The sequence below is a fragment of the Nycticebus coucang genome, chromosome 2 (assembly GCF_027406575.1).
Source record: "Nycticebus coucang isolate mNycCou1 chromosome 2, mNycCou1.pri, whole genome shotgun sequence".
Lineage (NCBI taxonomy): Eukaryota > Metazoa > Chordata > Mammalia > Primates > Lorisidae > Nycticebus > Nycticebus coucang.
Window position 1 is genome coordinate 101415435 of NC_069781.1, and position 22503 is coordinate 101437937.

The window sequence follows — 22503 nt, forward strand, 5'->3', positions numbered from 1 at the left end:
ACATGGCTGGTAAACGGCATAGCTAGTATTTAAGGTCTTTGCATCTTGTTGCCTGGGCTGTGTCTTAAGATTCTGCAGTCTTGACAATTCAAAGGGTATTAAACCTTACAGTGAACCATTGCCTTGGGATTAGAGGAGCCTAAAGTAGGAGGTATGCTCTGAGAACAGATGTAGAAGCCAATTTTGGATTATGAATCTCTAGCTGGTTGACTGGAACAAAAAAGCAGAGATGAGAATTGAGATAATTCTCAGGAATCTTGCCTTGACACTCCCAGTTCTTTCAATAAGAGAGTTGTTGGCTGCCCTATGTCCTTTCCCTCATTATATTTATGATCACAGCAGAGGGGAGCTGGCCAGTATGCTCTGGGCCACTCCACCGGGGCACATTAATCATGAGGTACCTCCCTAGTGACACTTGGGTGAGAGAGTGGGACAGCCAAGAAGCTTAGGCCAGGAACTCAAGCTCCTTTTGGTGCCAATGCCTCTACTTTTCACATTTAAAAAACATAAGGGGGTGGCGCCTGTGGCTCAGTGAGTAGGGCGCCGGCCCCATATGCCGAGGGTGGCGGGTTCAAACTCAGCCCCGGTCAAACTGCAACAAAAAAATAGCCGGGCGTTGTGGCGGGTGCCTGTAGTCCCAGCTGCTTGGGAGGCTGAGGCAAGAGAATTGCGTAAGCCCAAGAGTTAGAGGTTGCTGTGAGCTGTGTGACACCACGGCACTCTACCCGAGGGCGGTACAGTGAGACTCTGTCTCTACAAAAAAAAAACATAAGAAGACTAGGGCTAACAAAGTGGGGTGCAGGTAGGGGCTGCTACAATTGTTATTAAAAAGAAAGAAATAAAATTCTAGGAAAAAATTTCTGTTACTTGTATTATGACAAATTCCTGATCTAGACTTATAGACTGTTATGAATATTTGAAATTTACCTAACTAATTTCCATCAGTAACAAAGCCTGTCTTTTATTTTCATTTAGCATGTGTGTGACACACAGGAGAGCCCAGGTTTAACTTGGCTCCTGCCACAAAGCCACACCTAGCCCACCTCTGGCAGGCATGCTTGACCCACCTCCTCCAATTTCCTCATGAAGAAACTAAAGAGCAGAGACTCAGAGTGATTTGCTTAAGAACCCACAGCTGGTTTATAGCACAGATATCATGCTATTTTCCTTTTTCCAGATGTTCCAGATTTTGGATTTTTAAGGACCAGCAAAAGTTTTTATAAGTTGGAGAAATATAACATGTGATTGCCAACTTTTTGTTTTAGCAAAGTAAAGATATTAAGAAGGTATAACCACTATATGATGTCAGCACTCCTCATAAAAGAAAGGACATTTATGACAATTTTATGTCTTTTGAATAGCTAAATTTAGCTCTATGCAATTCTCTATATTTTTCTACCTTTACTTATTTTAAGACAGGAATAGGGTAAATGTTGCCAAAGGCCATTCTTTGTCCCCAAGCTGTGATGTTTGGTCACTGCTGAGCAGCATTAATAATTCAGGAAGAAGGATGAACATTTCTCTAATGATTAGTGATGTTAAGCTTTTTTTTCTTTCCATGCAAATTTCCAAGATACCTGGCCATTTGTATATCCTTTTTTGAGAAATGTCTAATAAGGTCTTTCATTCATTTTTCAATGGTATTATTATTATTACTTTTGCTATTGAGTTGTTTGAGTTCCTTATATATTCTGGTTATTAACACCTTGTTGGATATATAATTTGCAAATATTTTCTTACATTCTGTAGGTTGTCTTTACACTTCATTCATTTTTACCTTTACTGTACAGAAGCTTTTTAACTTGATGTTATCTCATTTGTGTGTTTTTGCTACTGTTGCTTGTGCTTTTAGAGTCATGTCTAAACCACATGAGACATCACCTTAGTCCAGTTAGAATGACAGTCATAAAAAGACAAAAGATAACAAGTGATGGGTGAGGATGTGGAGAAATGGGAACCCTGTACACTGTTAGTGTGAATGTAAATTAGTGCAGTGATTATGGAAAGCAATATGGAAGTTCCTTAAAAAATTAAAAATAGAAAGACTATATAATCCAGCAATCCCACTACTGGGTATATATATATCCAAAGGGAACGAAATCAATATATGTAAGAAATATCTGCACTTCCATGTTTATTGGAGCACTATTCACAATAGTGAAGATACAGAATCTTAAATGTCCATAAATGAGAAGAAAATTTTGGATATATACATAGCATATGTGGGGTATAGTATATATATAGTATATATTTGGGTATATATCTATATATACAGATAGGATTCTAAAAAATTGACCTCCTGTATGAAGAGAATAGAACAGTTGTTACCAGACACTGGGTAGGGGAGGTAGATGGAGGTACTAGAGAGGGACTGGTCAATGGGCACAACGTTACATTAGGTAGGAACAAGTTCTGGTGTCTAATTGCACTGTAGGATGACTATAGTTAGCAATAGTGTATTATATATTTCAAAATAGCTAGGTGAGATAATTTTGAATGTTCTCTCTATAATGAAAGAATAAATGTTTGAGGTAATGATGTGTTAATTAGCCTGATTTGCTACATTACACACTGTAAGCATGTATTGAAACATCATACTGTACTCCATAGGAATGTATAATTATTAAGTGTCAATTAAAAAAAATTTTTTTAAAAGAGAAGCATAACCTTCTCAGAGGCTCTTCCTCATGGGGAAGAGTAAACCCTCTTTCTGGTTATTTGAACATCAAGTGTGAATTCTAATGTTTGTCAGCTGAGCTCCAGGCATGGTCTACATTTAGTGCTCTGAGGGCTTCACAAAGCTGTACCTGTGTGTCCAGGAGGGCAGTGTCTACCTGGCTTATGACCCTGCTATCTTTCGGACTGTTAAATGAAGTTGATGAGATCCTGTGGGTGACTTTCCATTTCATTTTCACTTGTATTCAAAACTTAACTACTACAATGGAACAAAAAAAAAAATTGTGCAAAGTTAAATGTGTTCACTAATTGCCTAACCTTCCATGATTAGGGCTCTGCAAGCCATCATGGCTCTAGTTTTCATGTAAGTTGAACTCAGCTCACACCTTTGGTAGACAGAAATCAGTGCCCTAACTTGGAGTCTTTGATGACCTCCATGGCAATGATCCAAGTAATGCAGTTGAAATGTATTAGATTGGAATGGGTGTTTGGAATGGTACCACGTGTCTGCAATTGTAGGTCAAAGTATGAAAAATCTTCTACCCCAAGATATTCCATTTATCACCAAATCTCAGCAACAAAGGTTACCCGCAAAGTTCAGATGGCCAGTAGACTAGTAGGATGACCAAGGGGCTGGGTTATTTTAGGTGACTGGCTGACCCATAGGGTGGTGAAAAATTTTGTTCCTAAATCCTGGGATAATTTTAGAAACGCCTAGTCCTTCGAGGGGGTTACTGAGAATTCTGAATTAATGTAGGTCAACACCAGCATGGTGCCAGCTATGATCTATGCATCCAGGACACTGATTACTTTTCACCACTCCAGACTTGGACTGATCTGCCCTAACTTCCCCCATCTAGATTAGTTTTGAAAGCTCTAAGATCAGTCTGGTATTTCTGGCTGCTGTGGAGGGTCTGTAGTGTCTTGGAGTAGTAATGGTAGTTTAATCAGGGTTGAGGACACAATTAAATTAAGCCAAGCTGGTAAGTATTTTCTGAGCTTCTATTGTGTGCAAAGCTGTGTGCAATTCCCTTATTCTTATCACTTCCTTGAAGGTAATGGCACAGAAAAAAGTGAAGAGAAATGCAGGCAATTTCTTGGAAAGAGTCAAATTGTCAACGTAAGAGTTTTTTCTTATTTAACACAAGATTTATTATGCACATACTATGTACATCACGACTTTGAATCGTGATCTCATTGAACAACTTGCAAGAGGAATGTGACTCTCTCTATTTAACTTAAACTCAGAGAGGCGAGGAGTCTTTCCTGAAGTCACATGGCTAATAAGTGGCAGAACTGGGTTGTATGCATATCTAAATCCAGAGCTTGTTATAGCAAATTGTAATGATTACCAAGTCTTTTCATCAGACCCTTCACAGTAAGTAAACTGTGAAGCTATACTTGGAATCACCAACTCATCTCAAACTCAATGATATTTTACATTTTACTGCTGATTTTTTTTTTTAGCATTTCTGTGGTCATGTGGATCTTGGCAATCTTAACCCAGAAACCTGAAGGGTTGTTGTGTAGAGAAGAATGTTCAGACACACTTCCCCATGTGGAGTGCCATCTAAGCACAGCTGTAGGAACCACCTCTCAGACTCTGCTCAGCCTGCTAAGAATAGTGACCCTCCCTCAGCTGGGAGATGGGGGACCATTTTTTCCCCTTTGGGGCCTTTTAGGACTGCCTTCCTAAACTGAATTGCAAAGGCAAGTTCAAAAGGCCTTCAGCCAACTTGGAGTTTCTCAATCAAATTATATTCAATTAGAAATCAGCTTATAAAACACTGCCCATCACTAAATGAAAAGAAAGAAAAAAAGAAAAAGGGCTTTGCCAGTTTCCTGGCCGTGGCTGTAGAAATGCCTGGAGTTTTAATGATCTTCTCTGTCCATTAAGGGATCTGATAGACACGAAATTTTATAAGGTAAAAACCAAAAATGGATCAGGTTTTTGATGCCAAAATTCCATTAGGCTTGCAATAAAGGATGCCGTAGATCTATTTAGCAGATATATTTTGAGGCAGTGAAACCAAGTAAAATAATAAGACCTTTTAAATTTAATGTTTATTCCAGGGACTGATCATTCAGAAGAGAAACTTTCTTAGTATGAGTGGGTAATATGTTTTTCTGCTTTATTTTTCTTCAGTGGCCTACTTACTTTACTATTTTCCCCAGGGGCAACAGTGCTGACTGGTGGGGGAATAGGTATGGAGCTCTTGCTGGTTCTTTTTCTAGACTGACTTCTTTTTGATGCTGTTACCAAAGAGGACCTCAGGGAGATGACGCAAATCACTCAGCAGCCCTCATTTATCTCCTTCATCCCTGTCTGCTTAGTGTTGGCCCCATCCTCTTTCATTAAAATGAAAAAAATTTTGGGTTTGCTATGAGTATATTATTAGCAATCATATGACTTGGACACAAGATTGGATTGAGAGAGTGGGTTGAACATACCAGTGTACCATCCTTTAGTCCTTTCAGTGATAGAAAAAGTTGATAGAAAGACTAAGTCCTTTGATACAAGATTCAGGGAGCAGAATTTTTGATAAACTCTTGTGATAAGGAAGAGCATAGGCTTGGGTTTTCAGAGATGTAGGGTAGAGTGTGGGGGATAAGCACACCCAGGGGACAATCACTGCAGAGTTAACTGCCAGTGCAGAGATGTCCCAAACTCATCTGCGTTTAGCTGCTTGGGTGCAGGTGAAGACCAAGCAAAGTGTTGAGCCAGCGGACAGGAAAGGTGAGAGGGGCAGCAGAAGTGAGAATGGGTGCACAGAACAAGGGGAATGACCGGTTCTGGGGCCAAGTTTGCAAAAGGAAAGAAATGAGAAATGGTGTGTTCAGTGTCTGGAGGTCTTGCAGGGATGAGGCACTGCCGCAGTCAGACATGGAGAGGTGGTCGGAGACGGGGAGCGAGATACTTAAATGGGAGATGTTGATGGTGGTGCGGCTACAGTTCAGGATGAAGATGTGGCCAGAGGAGGTGCTGTGTGTAGGGAGTGGAGGAAGTTATCATTGTTAAGATGGAGAATCAGGAACCCTGTCTTCCTTTACAAAACAAAAAGCTCAAGTCAAGCAACCACAAATCTGTCCTCCTCGCCCCACAGTCATGTGCACTTTCACAGTAATACACCTAAAATAAAACAACCAAAAACAACTTAAGACAAAAAATGAACAAATTCTGGCCCAAAGGAAACCAAATATAATGATATCAATAGCTGATAAAAATAACATCTGAAGGAAAAGCATTCCAAGTATTTCTAGTTGACAGTCCACAAAGATGGAGTCACGAAGAATCTTTATGTTCTTCACAATGTAGATCTGAAATATACAAAAAGTCAAAATATTAACAGAAACAAATAAATTCACAATCACAATCACAAAACATTACTATGTCAAATCCCGTCATGGTCACAGTTGATAGAGAGCAGTTGTTAAGTGCACTTATTCATGCAAGGATATCATACATTCATATTTAATTTGCTCTTATTTTAGAATCTATGGGAATTTCTAAAATGTAGCTACTGAACGTGCATATTGTGAGAACAGCTCACAAAACTCAAGTCCTACCCACTAGTAGAAGATCATTCCAGGTTTATTGACAGGTTGTTGACTAGTTCTCTCCACCAAAGATTAAGTCTTAATGTCTAAAAGTCAAGGAATAGAATCTGTTTCAGTAATTTAATAGGTGCCTGCGTCCAACTTTGATTCAATTCCTGTTCACGTATAAGACACAACCTTAAAGAGTCATTAAATTCCCATTTTAACTGGTCAGGGGCTGTAAGTTAAATATGAGACAGATTTGCTTCCCCCCTTCCATGCTATGCTGTGAATGTTCTGTTTGGCTTGTCTGTGATTGCCATTCCATCCCAGGGGTCTCATTTCCTCCTCTCCTGAGTTTGAGCCAGCATAATTTTGGAACTTGAAAAAAAAAATGCATCTTCTGTCTTTTTTCTCATAGCCTTCATTTACATTTTAGTCTATTTTTTTTTCCTGCAATGCTTTCAATGTGCTTTTATTTCCTGTTTTCATAGGCTTTATATAACTTATGAAAAATGTGATCCAAGATATATCTGGGTCAGAGATTATTTATTTATTTATCTTTTTTACTGTAATTTGGAATATACTGACCTGCAGACTAGGCCCTGGGCATGGCTATTTGAAGAGTTGTCTTTAGAGGACATTGGCTGAAGGTGATTTTCCAGGGCTTTGTGCCTTGATGACTTAAGAAGGCAGCTGGTGGGACACAGAGGCAGACCATTAGCATATGTGTAATTCTCATTCCCAAGGCCAATAAAAATGAAATTCACCTTCTCATTTCCAAGGCAAATAAGATGAGGAAATTTCCTCTCTCTTTCCATTAGTCCTATTTTCTTCGTTTTTATGTTAATAGTACTTTCTTATAGTCAATTAAACTTATACTTCTTAAGTGTTCAGCACAATGAATTTTGACACATGTATACAGTATATCCTAATTAAAATATATTGGAAAGCTGAGGTGAGAAGACCCCTTGAGGCCAGGAGTTTGAGACCAGCCTGGACAACATAGCTAGTCTTTGTCTCTAAAAAAAAATAGAAAAATTATCCAGGCATAGTGGTGGGCACCTGTAGTTCCAGCTACTTGGGAGACTGAGGTAAAAGGATCACTTGAACCCAGGAGTTCAAGGTTGCAGTGAGCTATGATGATGCCTCTGCATTCCAGCCTGGGTGACAGAGTGAGACCCTGTCTCAGTGAATGAATGAATGAATAAATAAATAAAATAATTCCATCCTCCTAGAAAGTTAACTCATGCTTCTTTCTAGCCAAGTACTAGTTCATAACCAGCTCCAGGTAGCCATTGACCTGCTTTCTGTCCCTGTAGATTAGTTGTCTACATTTAAGAACTTTACACAAATGAAATCATACATATGTATTCTTTAGGCTTTATTTCATTCAGTATATATTTTTGAAATTTATCTCTCTGGTTATGTGTATCATATATGTACTCTTCCATTGTGTGGATGGATATACTCTAATTTGTTTATCCATTTTTCTATTGATGGATAACCTGAGCTATTTCCAACTTTTGCTCAACATGAATAAAGCTGCTACTTATATGCGTGTGTTTTGTGAACATGCACATTCATTTCTCTTGTTAGATGTCTGGGACTATTATTGGTCATAAGGTAGATAAACATTCAAATTACTCAGAGACTGACAATTTGTTTGCAAAATGATTGTGCAATTTTAAGCATCTACCAGCAATGTGTAAGAGTTCCAGTTTCTCCACATTCTTGCTTTTTTTTTTTTTATTTTTAGCCATTCTGGGGAGTGTGTGGAAGTATCTCTTTTTTTTTTTTTTTATTTTTAGCCATTCTGGGGAGTGTGTGGAAGTATCTCATTGGGGTTTTGCTTCATGTTTCTCTGGTGACTAATGACGTTGAGGACTTTTTCATGTATCATTGACCAACTGAATATCTTCTTTTGTGAAGTGTCTGATCAAGTCTCTAGTAAATTTTTTGTTGGGTTGTGTTTTTAATATTTTATTTCCTTTTAAAGAGTTTAACTGATTAATATATGCTTTAATCAAGAGCCAACTTGGGTGCCTGGATTTCCACAGGCTTTCAAAATTCTTATTGTACTTAATACGACAAACTCTTGATGTTGATGTATCACGTCCATTTTATAGAATAGGAAGCCAAGGTTCAAACAGAGTGAAAACCATTCTTAAAGTCGAAGCTTTTTGATTTGAAGCATAGATCCTATGAAATTCATTTTTGCCACTTTTTTACCCAAGAAAAAGGTGGAGAGAAGATATTGCCAGAGAAAAATCACTATCTTTGAAATTGGTCCTGGCCTTTTTATTTTTTAATCATTTTTTTAAAACTAAACTTTTACTTTATTAGAGTTGCATTTTATAGAAAAGTTGCTCTGCTAGTGCAGAGAGTTCCTATATACCCATGTGTCCTATTTATTTATTTAAACAACTTTATTGAGATAGAATTCATGTACAATTAATGCATTTGCAATGTACAGTTCAATAGTTTTTAGTATATTCACATATATGTGACATGATGGGCATCACCATCATCCATTTTAGGACATTTTCATCACCTCAAAAGAAACCCTGTACCCTTTAGTTAACACCCCTCCATGCCCCTACAACTCCTCCCAGCCCCAAACAACCATCAATCTACTTTTGTCTCTATAGATTAAACTGTTGGGGATATTGCATACATGTGTGAAATACAACATATGATACCATGCATGTGATGTTTTGCGACTGGCTTCTTTCAGTCCTGGCTGTTTTGAACACTCATGGTGTAAGACTACTTGCAATCACTGGCACTCCTCTCTGGGCACTGGGCTACGTTGGCGGGCTCCCTGCCATTGGGAGTGGCATGTGATCCAGTGGCATGTGATCCAGTGATGTAGGTGTGATGTTTAGGCCTGGTTCTTTGAAAACCAAACCAAACATACCAACTCTTATCCCCACTCTCTTTTCTCATGCGTGGGCTAAATCAAGGAAACTCAGAAGACCTAAGGGAAGGTGAAAGCACAAGGTGTGCCCCTAAAAGAGCTGCAATATCCTTTCTGACCCTGATAAGCTGTACCGCACCTTATAAACAAATGTTTACTACACTAAATTAGCCATCGAGATTTGGCAGTTATCCACTACAATACTTGCCTTTCGTACGAACACTCTTTGAAAGCCCATAATTGTGAATACTTTTAAAGCCTCAAGAACTCTAATTGTGCTTTGTCTTTTTCATGAAAATATCTCAGGTCACTTGCCCAAGACCAAGAATTGAGAAGCCTGATTTCTTTAAAATAGTGCTCCTGTGTGCAGGACCAGCATACAATTTTGTTACCTCCATGCAGTCTTAAGTAAGGGTTGTCTTAAAAGCTTATATAGCTTTTCCTAAGCTTATATAGCTTATTTAGTTGAAAAGTCAGAGATGACATTCTTATGGGATAAATCTCGTATATCTAAAAACATTTATCAACATCTTTAGAACAAATTCTTCAAGATTAGGATTTATTTCACCGTCTTTGCACCATAATCTCCCAGTACACAGGGGCTCCATAGGAAACACGAGGGACAGAGAGCTATGTGTGTTGCAGGGCATTTGTGAATTACAAAAATCTGTCTTGTTTTAAAGATCAAAACTTCTACCCATCTGGGATATATAAATCCTATACATAGAATTTATGAGGGTGTTATCTTGAATTGTGAGTTGGGTGTTGAGCTTGGCACATAATAAATATAAGTGATCCTCACAGGACAGTAGATTAACCTCTGGGGGCGAAGGGAAAATCAGGCATCTGTGGAATTTAAATGGGAAAGATGCTCTGCTCTTTTCAGAGAGGAAAGAGCTTTCAAACCCCAGGAGATAAAGCTATGATCCTTGTTTTTAAGTCCCTTACTAAACTCCTCCTTGTGGGAGAAATGATTTATCTGCTCAGTGATTTGGAAAAGGAGCTGTGTAAATTTGGTTTGCCCCTCTAGATCCTCTCGTTTTTAGAACTTCCTGTCCACAAAAGGTATATTTACCATGTGCCTTAGCTGGCAACACTTGGAGGCCTGTGGGTGGCTAGCTGCACCCATGACCTGGGGACAAGTCTGTCTGGTTCTGAAGGGAGCTGTTAAGAAGGCCACTGAGCATCCCCCTCCAGAACAGCTCTGATTAGTAAGAAAGCTCATACTCCTGTCTTCATTTACATGACCTTGTGTCTCTCAACTGGTTCTGAACTTTGTGTGGCTGTGTTTGTGTAGGGAATAGACAATGGAAATATGTATTAATCCCTTAGATCCTAACAGGTGCACACCTAACATATTGCATGTGATACACAAACGAGTGCAAACCAATAGCATCCCTGCTGTGTGCAAAACTGTGCTGGAGGCTGTGTGTGACCTTAGAAGAACAAAGGAATTTCCAAATTTTCTCAAATATATTGAAACTCCTTAAGGGAGGGAACAAACTTGCATGAAAGTTAAAATCAGCTGAAGGTGTCGTGTGAGTAAGGGTCGTATGGCATGGGAAAGGCCGCAGTCACATCAGGAGTTCAGAGATGTGAGATGCTGACATAGCCTGGAATATTCCTGAAGATCAAATGTGGCCCTACAGATGTCTGGAACCCTTGGACATATGTAAGTTTAAACACAAGTTGACAAAAAAGTTTCAATTTTCCAGAAATTATTTCTGGTTCCTTACACTTTTTTTTTTTAATCTCTTCTAGTTGTGATTTCTATATGACATATAAGAAATGATATAGCCAGATTCACAAAGAGATTATAAGGATTTTACATTGATTCATAATACATTGATTCATTTGTGTTTACAAATAATAATCTGTATTTTTTTAATGTCCACAGTACACCAATGTCAAGGATGTGTCAATAAGAACAATACAAGGGTTGACGTGACCTTCAGACTTTGTCTTTATGGCTTCTATTTCTCATCCAACTATTCTTGCTCTGTAAGGTACCATTCATTGGAAGAGTAGGTAAGTCAATACTTCCTGGGATATCTTCATGAATAAAAAAAAAAATGAACACAGTCTTGAATAAAGAAAATACTAAGAGCAGCCATTGATGTGAACATTGGGCATGTGAGCAAAATGGATAGATTGTGACAGGTCCTGCTCTTCAGAAGGATGTCACCTTTTGGTTGGCCACATCTGGGCAGCTTTATGGGTGTGCCCCATCACTCCTGGTTCTAATTTCCATCCATCACCCGAGTGTTGTCCAACAACTACTCAGCCAATCATACTGGTCTAAATATATGGTAAAGAAGTACAGAGAAGTAACCTAAAGTCACAACGTTGCTGCAGTGTTTCCAGGATCAATTCCCCACAGTGTGCTTCAGCACTCTCTTGGGACCATGAAGAACACTGTAAGTTTAAAAACTGCCAATGGTAGAAGGAGCCCGCATCCTCATGACATTGTGAAAATTCTGTGCTGAGCCACCAGTTTCTCATCTTCAGACTTCTTTGAAGCCATTGTTGCTGTGTTTTCTCTTTCGCTGCATCAAAACTCAATCCCTAACTGACAAAATTCTCAATCTTCAGATTGCTTTACTTACAGATAAAACAGAAAAATTGAATGTCTGACATGAAAACATTTTTTTGCAAAAAATTTTTTGCATTTTTTGCAAAAACATTCTTGGGTAAAATTCTAACTTAAACAGTGCAGAAGACATGCTCTATTTCTTCAGAAATCCTTTTTTTTTTTTTTTTTTCCAGTTTTGGCCGGGGCAGGGCTTGAACCCTCCACCCCCGGTATATGGGGCCAGAGCCTTACTCCTTGAGCCACAGGCATTGCCCTAGAAATCCTTTGCAGCATCAAGGAGGCCTGGAGGGAAAGACCCCTCTGCTTTGGCATAGTTGTCATTATATGCATGTGAAAGCAATGTTAGCAGAAGTGACACTGGGGTGGGAGTTTAATGTAAAGAGTATGGACTTTGGCATCTGGCAAATATCATATTTATTTCAACCTCAGTTTTCTGATCTATAAAATGTGCAAAGCTTTGGGTTAAGAAAGAAGAACCTACAAAATATCATAGCAAAGGGAACCGGTGAAGTACCTAGAATCACATGTGATCATTTCCCTGTGTTATGTCTTCTCATTCTTTCACCCAATAAATGTTTATGGAATGCCTACTCTATGCCAGGATGGGGTTGGGGGTTCAGTTCTTTGACTTTCTGAGTTCTCCTTGGATGGAATTATGACTTCAGGGCTTGGGGTTGGAAGGATGAATACTTGGGCCATTAGTTCATTGACACTAACCAGGGAGGAGTGGGTTTCAGAGCTTCTTCATAAGGTTTCAGTTAAGAAACATAACTGCAATCTTAGTAGCATGGTGGTTGGTGATTTTCACCCAGTAGCAGATGTGAAGGCTGGAGATAGGCCTGGCTGACACAGTCAGTACTTAGAGGCTGGATTGAAACCTTAAAATTCCATCTGGAAAACCTTGTACTTCTCCAGGAAATAGAATGGGTTTTGATACACAGAGACCCTAAAAACTGAAAAGAATTGGGGCTCATTTCCTTGTGACTGTAGCCCCTATCACTGGTTTCATATGAACTGCAGATGGGAGACCAAGTACTTGAAAATGTCTAAAGTCAGTGGATTATTTACAACAGGAAAGCACCCAAGTCAGACCCCAAGAAGCCTTTCAGGAACATCTTTCTGAGTTACCCCTTGATGAACTTGGATCACTGTGCAGACTTTCAAATGAGCAGCACATTTAAGAGTGTTTAATATCCATCTTTTATGAATCGTGATGTGAAATGAATATTTAGAAGGAGGACTTTGGTTAGAGGGAGGTGGAAAAGTACAGATACTTTACTTTGAGAGAAACTGAGTTGTTATTCACCAAGACTCTGGGCTCAAGGGACTTGCAACTGTGAAGAGTGAGGGTAACAGCAGTTCACATTTGCTGAACGTTTTAAAGAACCAAGAAATAAACCAAGATGTCATGTGGTTTATTTTCATCTTTAGTCCTCGTCGCTGACAGCTGTCAGTGGTGAATGGGAAAGCTGATTTTGGTACGTGCTTCCTTGGAGAGCAGTGGCCGTAAAGTGTGTAGAATAGGGTTGTTGGTGTCAATTAGACTTGAGCCCAAATCCTGACCGTGTAACTTTGAGCACGTTATTAAATGTCTTTCAACCACGGTTAATCATTCTCTATTGTTTTTCCTGTGTGTAAACTGAGTCTGAAGGGAGTCAGCCCCTACCTGCCTGAGGTTGAACAGTGGTCCGAGAAGAGCTAGGTGGAGTCCAGCGGCTCTTTCCTACACCTTGGGACCTCATGGGTCACAGAGGGACAGGAAACATCCTCCTTATACATGTGAGGAAATGGGAGTCCAGTGACAGCAAGGATCAGAACTCTAGCCCAGGCACCCACCTCTGGAGAAGGTGTGAGGGAGGCGCGGAAGAAAACTAAAAGTTTGCCAATATGTCACCCTCATTTTTTTCATTTTCTGGCTCTGGAACATAAGTCAGGATAAAATCTGAATTCAACCCATTTTCCCAGTTTCCAACATATGTTTTCTCCTGGGCTGAAACAAACGCTGGTGGATTACCACGTTGTGTTTACATTTTTCTCTTATCTCGGGTGGCATCACTGACGTCTGTGGCTCCTCGGCCTGCTCCGCCTGGATAAGCTTTGCCATCCAGTTCTTTCTGTTACCACACAACTATCCCTTCACCTTCTCTGCCTTTCTGCACTTTTCTTTGTTATCAGTTACACATTCTGTGCCAGAATGTCTATTTGTGTAATTCTCCTACTTGTATTTTCTAGTTAGTACTGAGATCCTCTCCTATAATGCATTAGCTATATATCCTGGGAATCAGCACTTGTGATCCCATCTCTCTCTTCATAAAAATACTTCTTCCTCTAGTCTGTCCATCCAGAGCTTGTCCTCAGTCTTTTATTTCCTAATGACAAATGTTTTCCTGTAAATTTTTAGGCATTTGGATGAACACTTCCATTAGATCCCCTATAATGTAGAAAACATTTTTGCTCCAAGCCTCAGAAGTGTGTTTTGTGGAATTTTCTTTTTAAAAACAGAACAAAGAGCAGTTGCAAAGGCCAGTTCCTCGGCTCTTGGCTCTTGTTTCCATTTAGGCCCTAAATGGTAACCAGACATGGACTCAAATTCCGAGGCCCTCAGTGCCGCCTTCCCTGTTTCTCTTTTCCTCTTGAGGTTCGTTATTTTCTCCAAATTAAAACGTTCTGGTTGGAATGAGTGAGCATAAAGAGGCAGGGCAGCAGGGAGCTCCGGCCGTGCAGAGGGATTATACGCAGGGGAGGCCCCTGTCGCCAGTCTCTGATATGATTAATCAGCCAGAGGGAGCATGGCTTTGTAGTTTGAGGAGATCGGTTTTGAAAGGAAGTCTACTCTCGTTACTCAGGACAGTGGTTTTTAAAAAACAATATCTTGGAATATTTTGGAGAAATTATAGAGGTGTGAGCTTTATGCAAATATAAGCTGCTAGCAGCTCATTTATTCATTTATTCTGCAAACGCTGACTGTGTGGCTGCTGTGTGTCAGGTGTTGTGCTGGGTGCTGAGGATCTCAGGGCTGCAAAGCAGGCTGCACCCTGCTTGCTCAGATCGTATGACAAAGTGGGGGTGGCAGATACTAACCAAAGAATCACATGCATACCTGAATGCCTGCAAACTGAGCTAGGTGCATGGAGGGGCAGAGGGGTATTGCAAGCTGTGTGTGCCGCGCGTGTGTCAGAGGCTGGCTTCGGAGGAAGAGACTGGTGAGCCAAGATATAAAGGGTGAGAGAGAGGTCACTGGGTGGGAGCAGGCTTGGGGTGAGTTTTAGTGGAGCAAAGTCCCTTCTCTGACAGAGGAAACGATGTACGCAGAGGCTGCGTGGAGGAATGAGCACAGTGCATGAGGAGCGATGAACCCTGGCAGAGAGTCTGGGCTTCTGAGCGTGTGACCAGGTGAGTGCAGCAACAGGGGCCTGAGGGCTGGCCAGCCCTGGGGATGGGCCTGGAGGAGAGATTTAGTCTGTATCCTTGGAGCTGGTATCTTGTTCTATGCTGGGAAATGACACAATGAAATTTGTATTTTGAAAAGGTCAATCTTGTTTCAGTGCAGAGAACAGATTTTCAAAAGGCCAGAATGGACTCATTCATTCATTCATTCATGTATTCATTTATTCAAGAAATGTTTACTGGGCCCCAACCATGGGTCAGGGCCTTTTCTTGCTACATCGGAGAGAGAATCCCTGTCTGCCCAGAACTCACATCTAGTGGGCAAGGACAGATAACAAACAAACAGAGTTTATCACTAAGTTCCAATAGCGATAAGTGCAATAAAAAAAAAAAAAATCAACCAAGAGGAATCCAGTGTGCACCACGGTGGGATGCACTACTGTTTCTAGTTCTATTGGATTTTTTGGAAGACCTTCCTGAGAAGGTGAGATTTTCCTTCCTACAGGCAGTGTTTTTCCCTTTATTTGGGGGTAATAAAGGGAAGCTGGTCACCTTGTGAGCCCTTCACATGTTAGTCCTCAGATGTGCTGAATCTGGAAACAGACCCTTCAATCCTCCAAGTTCCCTTGGCCTTGGTGCAGTCAGAGTATGTGAACTTGCAGGAATCAAGGTTGTTTGATTCAACTCCATCATTTTACAGGCAACAAAACAGGAGCCCAGAGAGGTCCTATTTGGGGATGAGTAGTTGATCTGTCCTGGTATCCAGGCCTTCTCATCTGGGGCCAGGGCTTCTTGCCTTGCCATTTGGCCCTCCTGGTAAGTGCAAGGGCACAGTTGTGCACTCTGAGGCCATGTAGGCTGTTTCCAAAACTCTTTTCATCCCTGGGTGTGTAGCAGACTCCAAATAACTGCAGAAAGTGATTAATGGTCCACCCGCAACCCTGGCATCTCCTAATGCAAAAAAAAAAAAAAAAAAAAAATTCTTGGATAGCAACCAGTTTAATTTAGGCTCCAGAAAGTACCCCCTTTCCGCCTCCAACTTGGCTTATATTAATGATATTTTTTAAATGCCCTGAAGCTCTGAAGCGTATTTAAACCATGAAATAGCATCACAAAGCTTTTGCCCTTTACAAAGTTGCATGGAATGCTAAGTCCAGAAAGAAAAAAAAAAATTCTCTCTTTACCCTTGGTTTTCTTAAGATTTCAAACTCAATAAGACATTTCTTATTTAAGATTTATACATATAACTACTTTTTTTCTATTATTGAGTCTTGTTGCCTAAGGTTTAATGGAATGTAGTTTTCATGGCTCAGTTGAAAATCCCTTTGGAAATCATGGTATAACATAAGCTGAAATAGCACTTACTGAGCTTGTTATAATTAAACTTCTTTTACATTATCTCTTTCAAGAGATTCCCTCTACTACTCTTCCCTACCCCCCACACACTTTTTCTTTTTTTGGAGACATTGTTCAAGCCAAAGCCACAAGGCATTGAGGAAAGAATTAGGTGGTAATTTTTATCCTGGTCAAAAAAAGAGATGATTTCAGATGTAGCCTGTTACTAAAGAAGCTTCTTTCTCTTTTGAATGAGGCATGTGTTTCATGTTCTTCATGTTCAGTTGAAAAAATTGAAACCCAGAAAAATTAAGTAACTTTCCAAAATTCAGACAGATAAGTCAAAATCATTAGGACTATTGAGAGACTTGGAAGACATTTTGTGAAGCCGTTCAGCTCAGCGGGGAAGAGAGGAGCTAGGTGGAAGTACAGTTTTATTATGAGCCTACAGCAGAGCTTGGAAATTCATGTTTGAATATTCCATTGGGGGCTTTGGTTTCCTCAAGTCTGCCCTCAAACCATCAGAATGGCATAAGAGATTGTAAGTTCCCTGGGTCAGTTGAGGAGGGAAAAAAAAAAAAATCAGCTCTTCCTCAGAGATGTTGTAGAAGTAGAGTGCTGAGATCCTCTTGGCCTCATGGCAGCAACTACATAAGTCTGGGGATGTGGAAGGTCTGATCCAGGTAACCAAGTGTATCTGATGTAACAGCAGAAATGGCTTAAAACAATAAAATTTGTTCTCTCTTGGTTCTGGAGACAGAAAGGCCGAAATCAGTTTCTCTGAAGGTGTGAGCAGGGCCTTGGTCCCTCCCAAGGTTCTAGAAGGTTCTGCTCCTTGCCTTTTCCAGCTCTTGATAGCTGGCAGCATGCCTTGGATGATGGCCATGTCTCTTCCCTCTCTGCCTCCACAATCATGTTATCTTTTCTTTTTCTGTATCAAATTTCCTTCTGCCTCTTTCTGAAAAGGTACATATTATTGCATTTAGGGCCTATCCAGGTAGTCCAAGATGATCCATTCCTATATAATTCTTAGCTTATTCACATATACAAGGAATCATTTTCCTTATAAGGTGATATTTACAGTTTCCAGGGATTCTAACCTGACATTTCTTTGGGCCATTATTCATCCTATGATAAGGAGCCCGAATCTGTCCTGCTGACATCATATATTCGTGGTGGACAAAGGAAAAGGTTACAGGCAAGGAGCCAGCAGAAGAGAGCCTTCCTGCGACCCAGATTTGGGGTGAGCTGTCATAATCAGTGTCTGGCAGAAGAAAAGGCCAAAGGAAAAAGATGAAGCAACATGAAGCTCCAGAGTGACCACAATGGCATGATTACTGCCGAGTTTGTTTATGAGAGGAAAGAGAGCAGCCATGTTGGAAAGCCTCGGGCGGTTTTCATATCCTGGAAGTTATGTAGAAATAGTTGGAGAGGAATGTGTTATTCAGGAGTGCAAAAAAAGTTCTTGTTCAAACAGACCGCATGGTTTGAGTGGTTAAAAAAGTCTTCCCAGAGAGTGGGAATGAAAAAATACCCTTCAAAAGGTTATTAGTGTGGCCACTTGAAGACAAAGGAACATAGCACCAGAAGTCTCTTGCTGATTTCATCCCTTGAAGACGGGTCACTGACCAAAAACAAAGAAATTGAAGCATCCGGCAGTGGTCACCAATCATGGAGTGGTGGAGGAGGATTTTCCTTCTGGCCCTCATTTCTGAGCTGGCAATAGAGGGATGAAGATGCTCATTTGTGGAAACTACATTCACCTTCCATTCACTTGCTCAGATGAAAGAACACACCAAGATACTGCTCCAAAAGGAACGTTAGCCAAACTGGATCTTCTCTTGTAAACCACAGCCATATCAGTATTTGTGGGCAGCAGGAAAGCTTCCAGCAATCAACAATCAACTTCACTGCCTTTCCAACACCTGAGAAATGGTAGTGAGATTTTCTGTTGTGATTTTCCGAATGCAGGACTCCAACTCTTCTGACCTTTGCTCGGGCCTTGGTGGGGGGTTTTAGGATGTATGGCTTTTTTCATGTATGGCTACCTACCATCTCTCTAAGTTCCTTTCCCCTCCCCAACCATCATATGTTATTCATATGATCAAGTATGTTTCAGAAATGGTGTTCAGGTAAAAAAATTTCCCAACCCCAGTTATCTAACACAAGGAGCCCTGAAAGCTGCTAAGTCTAGAATACAGGTGCTCAAACTTAGATGGTTCATCTATTTGACAGCATTGAGAAGAATAAGTGGACTAGAAGCTTTCCACATTCCCAACGTGATGACCTAGAGCACCCACCCTGCATCCTGCGGGACACCAGAAATTCTCTATCACCTCTTGATTTCTTTCAGTTAAATGAATAACAATGACCTTGGTGTATCTTGTCTGATGGCTGCGCTGCAGAGCAACTCACCTTATTAAACTGTTGGAGCATACCAATGCTTAAGTCATTTTCTTTTCTTTGTCAAAGGCAACTCAGTGCAGGACAACTGCATTCCAGGGCACAACCATAGCAAAACTGGGCAGTCCCGTGCTTCCAGGCCTGGCTGTGATGGATCTAGTGGTATCTGTCCCATTCTTTCTCCCAGGGCTTCACGGTGGAAATAATATTCCGGTTATATCACATAAATGCCTTTTTTTTTTAAAATTTTATCTCTGACCCTTCAAAGTCCAATTTCCTCCAAATAACCAAGTATTAGAAAAAAATTATTATGTTTTTTATATATATACCAATAACCAAATATAATTGTCTCCATCGCATAGGACATTTTTACTAGCCTTAACTATATTTCCATTAGTCTTCCAGTAGCTGATTTGGTGGCCAGGTCCAAGACAGAAGGGATCGGATTTGTCTGGTAGTCGGTCATTGAAATCTTCCAAATATTTTAAATTTTTCTAGACCCAACTCAGACCCTATATTTGAAGCTGTTCCTTAAGCTCCCTGCCCCAAAGTGACCTTTTATTCTCTGAGCAACTCTTCTTCACTGGGACACAGACACTGCATGATGACCTGCCTCCCAACCTGCTAGAGCTCTAGAGAACTCGTCTATTTCTGCCCAGGACAGTGATTTTCAGTTGAACAAGATTTAATGGGGACAAATATACCTCTTCATTGGAGAAACAGCAGAATCTCTAGAGGGGTGTTTGCAGGGCAAAAAACTGCATTCAATATAATTTGTTTTTTCACAAAATAAATTGCAAGAAATAGGGGCTAAATCACCTAGACTGGTAGGGAATCATGGATACACAGAAAATGGAGTGGAAAAATGTCACAGGGCATGAGGCAACCACAGAGTGACCAGATGTCCCAATTCAGACCTATTATTCAATAATAATTTAAGCACTTCCTTTTTATTTCCACAAGTATCTTAATTAGACATTAAATTGTATGATCACACTAGTTTAACAGAACTTAGGAAGCTCCTCCAAAAAGGTTCCCAAAGTTGCCCTCAAATTTAAGGTGCAATGTCTGGGGAGAGTTTGGGTTAACAGAATGGTTTCAAAGCAAAATAAATTTGAGTTTTGGTCATGCATTTTCATGAAAGTCTTAAATTCAAGTCGGTCCGCTTAGTGTTTATGAGCACCTTGTATCCCATAGTTCTAAAGGATCCAGAGGTAAAAAAAAAATTTTTTTAATACAATTTTTGTAATGGAAACATTTAGATATCATTGTGAAGAGGTGTTGATGAAACTTGTAGCAAAGATGAGCTAGGTGGTTATTATTATTATTTTTTTTAACAGTCTGGATAGCTACTGTTTGGTAATTGCTTCTTAATATCTTAACATAGTGGTTTTTGCTGTACCAGCTAGACAACTTAGGTTTTACTTGGTTCTGACTGGTATGGAGAGAGCATTGTAGCCAAAGCAAAGCCTTGTAAGTCTTAGGCTCCTTCAGTTGGGTCATACAATTGTTCCTCTCTTGGTCAAGCAAAGGACTTTGCTCCTATTTAAAAGAAAAATTGGTTGAGTTTTGCCCTATTTGCACTGACCTGAGTAACAATATGTTGTAATGTGAGTCGCAATTAGTCATTGGTTTTTTTCAATTCATGTGTAAGAACTACAATTTAAACAATAAAAACAACAGAGACGCCAAAACAAGACTTCAGCCAAGTTATTTAAATGGCCATCGCCAGTATATTTTTCTCTTGCGGCCATATCATCCTGAATCTTGACATACTAACTTCCTCCCACCCCCAGTTAACTTGTAACAAAGAAATAAGGTGACAACTTTTCCATAGCAGCTGTCCAGAAACCACCGCAGTCCCTCCCCCACCCAAAGGACTACAGTTGTCTGATCACAGCTCTTCTTGGTGTGTTCAGAAAAAACTGTGCTTTTTCATTTCAATTAGTTTTATAGGCATTTCAAGCCAGGACCTGCATTTTTGTCTGGTAAGCTCACCCCTCAGTATTCCCCTGGAGCTCACTAGCCTTGGCTACATTCGTATTTTAGGAGAGCTGAGCTGTGCAAGCTTGAGGCTGCCATTTGTTTTTTCTTGCATTGAATTTTTCTTTTCTCCTTCAGCAATCCTGGGTTTCAACAACTCAAAACTGGTCTTCAAACTAAGAGAGGAGAAAGTTAACTTTATGGTTACCACATCAGAGAGATATAATACCTAAAATCTTAAAAAATCATGTTGTTTCGAGTTGACACATCTGCCAAGTTAATCATTTTCTTCAAGATGGCTCACAGGACTCCATGGTGAATGGTTTTCTAGGAAGGTGGGTCTTACTGGGGGTTTGGAATTGAATGTTATTTGTGTTATTGTGAGCCTTAAAGAAGACAGCCAGCTGCATTTATATTTTACATAGTTTTAACTGTCTGTCTTCATTATTCTTTGAAGATGTTCTGCACGTATTTGTCCATTTCTGTGGTCTGACTCAGAACACAGACAGGTTGGGTGAATATTAAAATTCTCTGAAAAGTTCTCTTTTGCTTGCTCCCTGCTCTTTTGGTATATGAATGCCTAAAAAGAGAAAGCAGACAGTTATTGGTATGGTTTGATTCAGGGTAACAGAAAAGTTGCCCTGACTTAAACATTTCTGTCCTGTGGGCCTACCCTGCTGGGGCATCTAAAAATCCCAATGTTTAGACCACACTCTCTTAATTGTGGCACGTGGGTTTCTAGGAGTCCAAATTAAACCTACAAAAGGCCATTTAATAGTTCCAACTTTTAAGTGTGTGTACCTCTTTTCCAGATTCAGGTCCTTTGGCCAAGAATACAGGCGGTCCCTGAGTTATAAACATCTGACTTACATATAATTTGCACTTATGAATGGAGGCTATTAGAGTAAATCTCCAAGTTACAAACATGACTGACATTCGACTTGCCCTTATGAATGGAGGTTGTTTCAGGTAATGGGCAAATGTACCTGTTCCAATTTATATACAAATTCAGCCTAAGAACAAACTTACAAAACCTGTCTCATTCATAACCCAGGAACTGCCGGTAGTGGCAACTGGGTTAAGGCATTAAGGCTACTGTGGAAATGCTAATTGCATTGTGAGAGGGAGAGGGGACCAATAGCAACCTGGATGGTCTTCCTGGAGATCTACTCACTACCTAACCTCAGCCTCATAGGAAGGCCTCAGGGAGTAGCATTAATGCAAGAAACAGGGAAAAGGATCACTGTCACATCAATTTCTCTTGTGTTGTCCTAAAGGAGCATGGGCAGAGTTTATGAAAATACAAAGTCGGACAATTAAGTTCTCAAACTCATCCTACAAAAAGAGCTACATACCTCAATGCTGAATATCACTACAGTCACCTTCAAGGTACTCCCCTTGGGAAGCTATGCACCAACACCAGCATCTAGTCCATCCTTCAAAGCAATTTGGAACTCTTTTCTGGAATGGCCATCAGACCTGCCCTCGTATGAGGTCTGACCATTAAATTCAAGAACTCATCCTAGAAAAAGTGCTACAAGCCTCATTGCTGAATATTGCTACAGTTACCACCTTTGAAGTACTCCCCTTGGCCAGCTGGTGACCGTAATGACATTATAGTCATATGAGGTATGTAGCACTTTTTTCTAGGATGAGTTTGTGAAGTTAA

The 22503-nt window shown here is 40.2% G+C and overlaps 1 long non-coding RNA gene across 1 annotated transcript; it reads left to right on the plus strand.

Annotated features, from left to right (window-relative positions):
• Window positions 1–14808: 14808 nt before the first annotated feature.
• LOC128575792 (uncharacterized) lies at window positions 14809–15930 on the plus strand. The gene is made up of 3 exons (XR_008377169.1): window positions 14809–14929; window positions 15021–15119; window positions 15814–15930. It is a non-coding gene; the product is annotated as an uncharacterized LOC128575792 (long non-coding RNA).
• Window positions 15931–22503: the final 6573 nt, after the last annotated feature.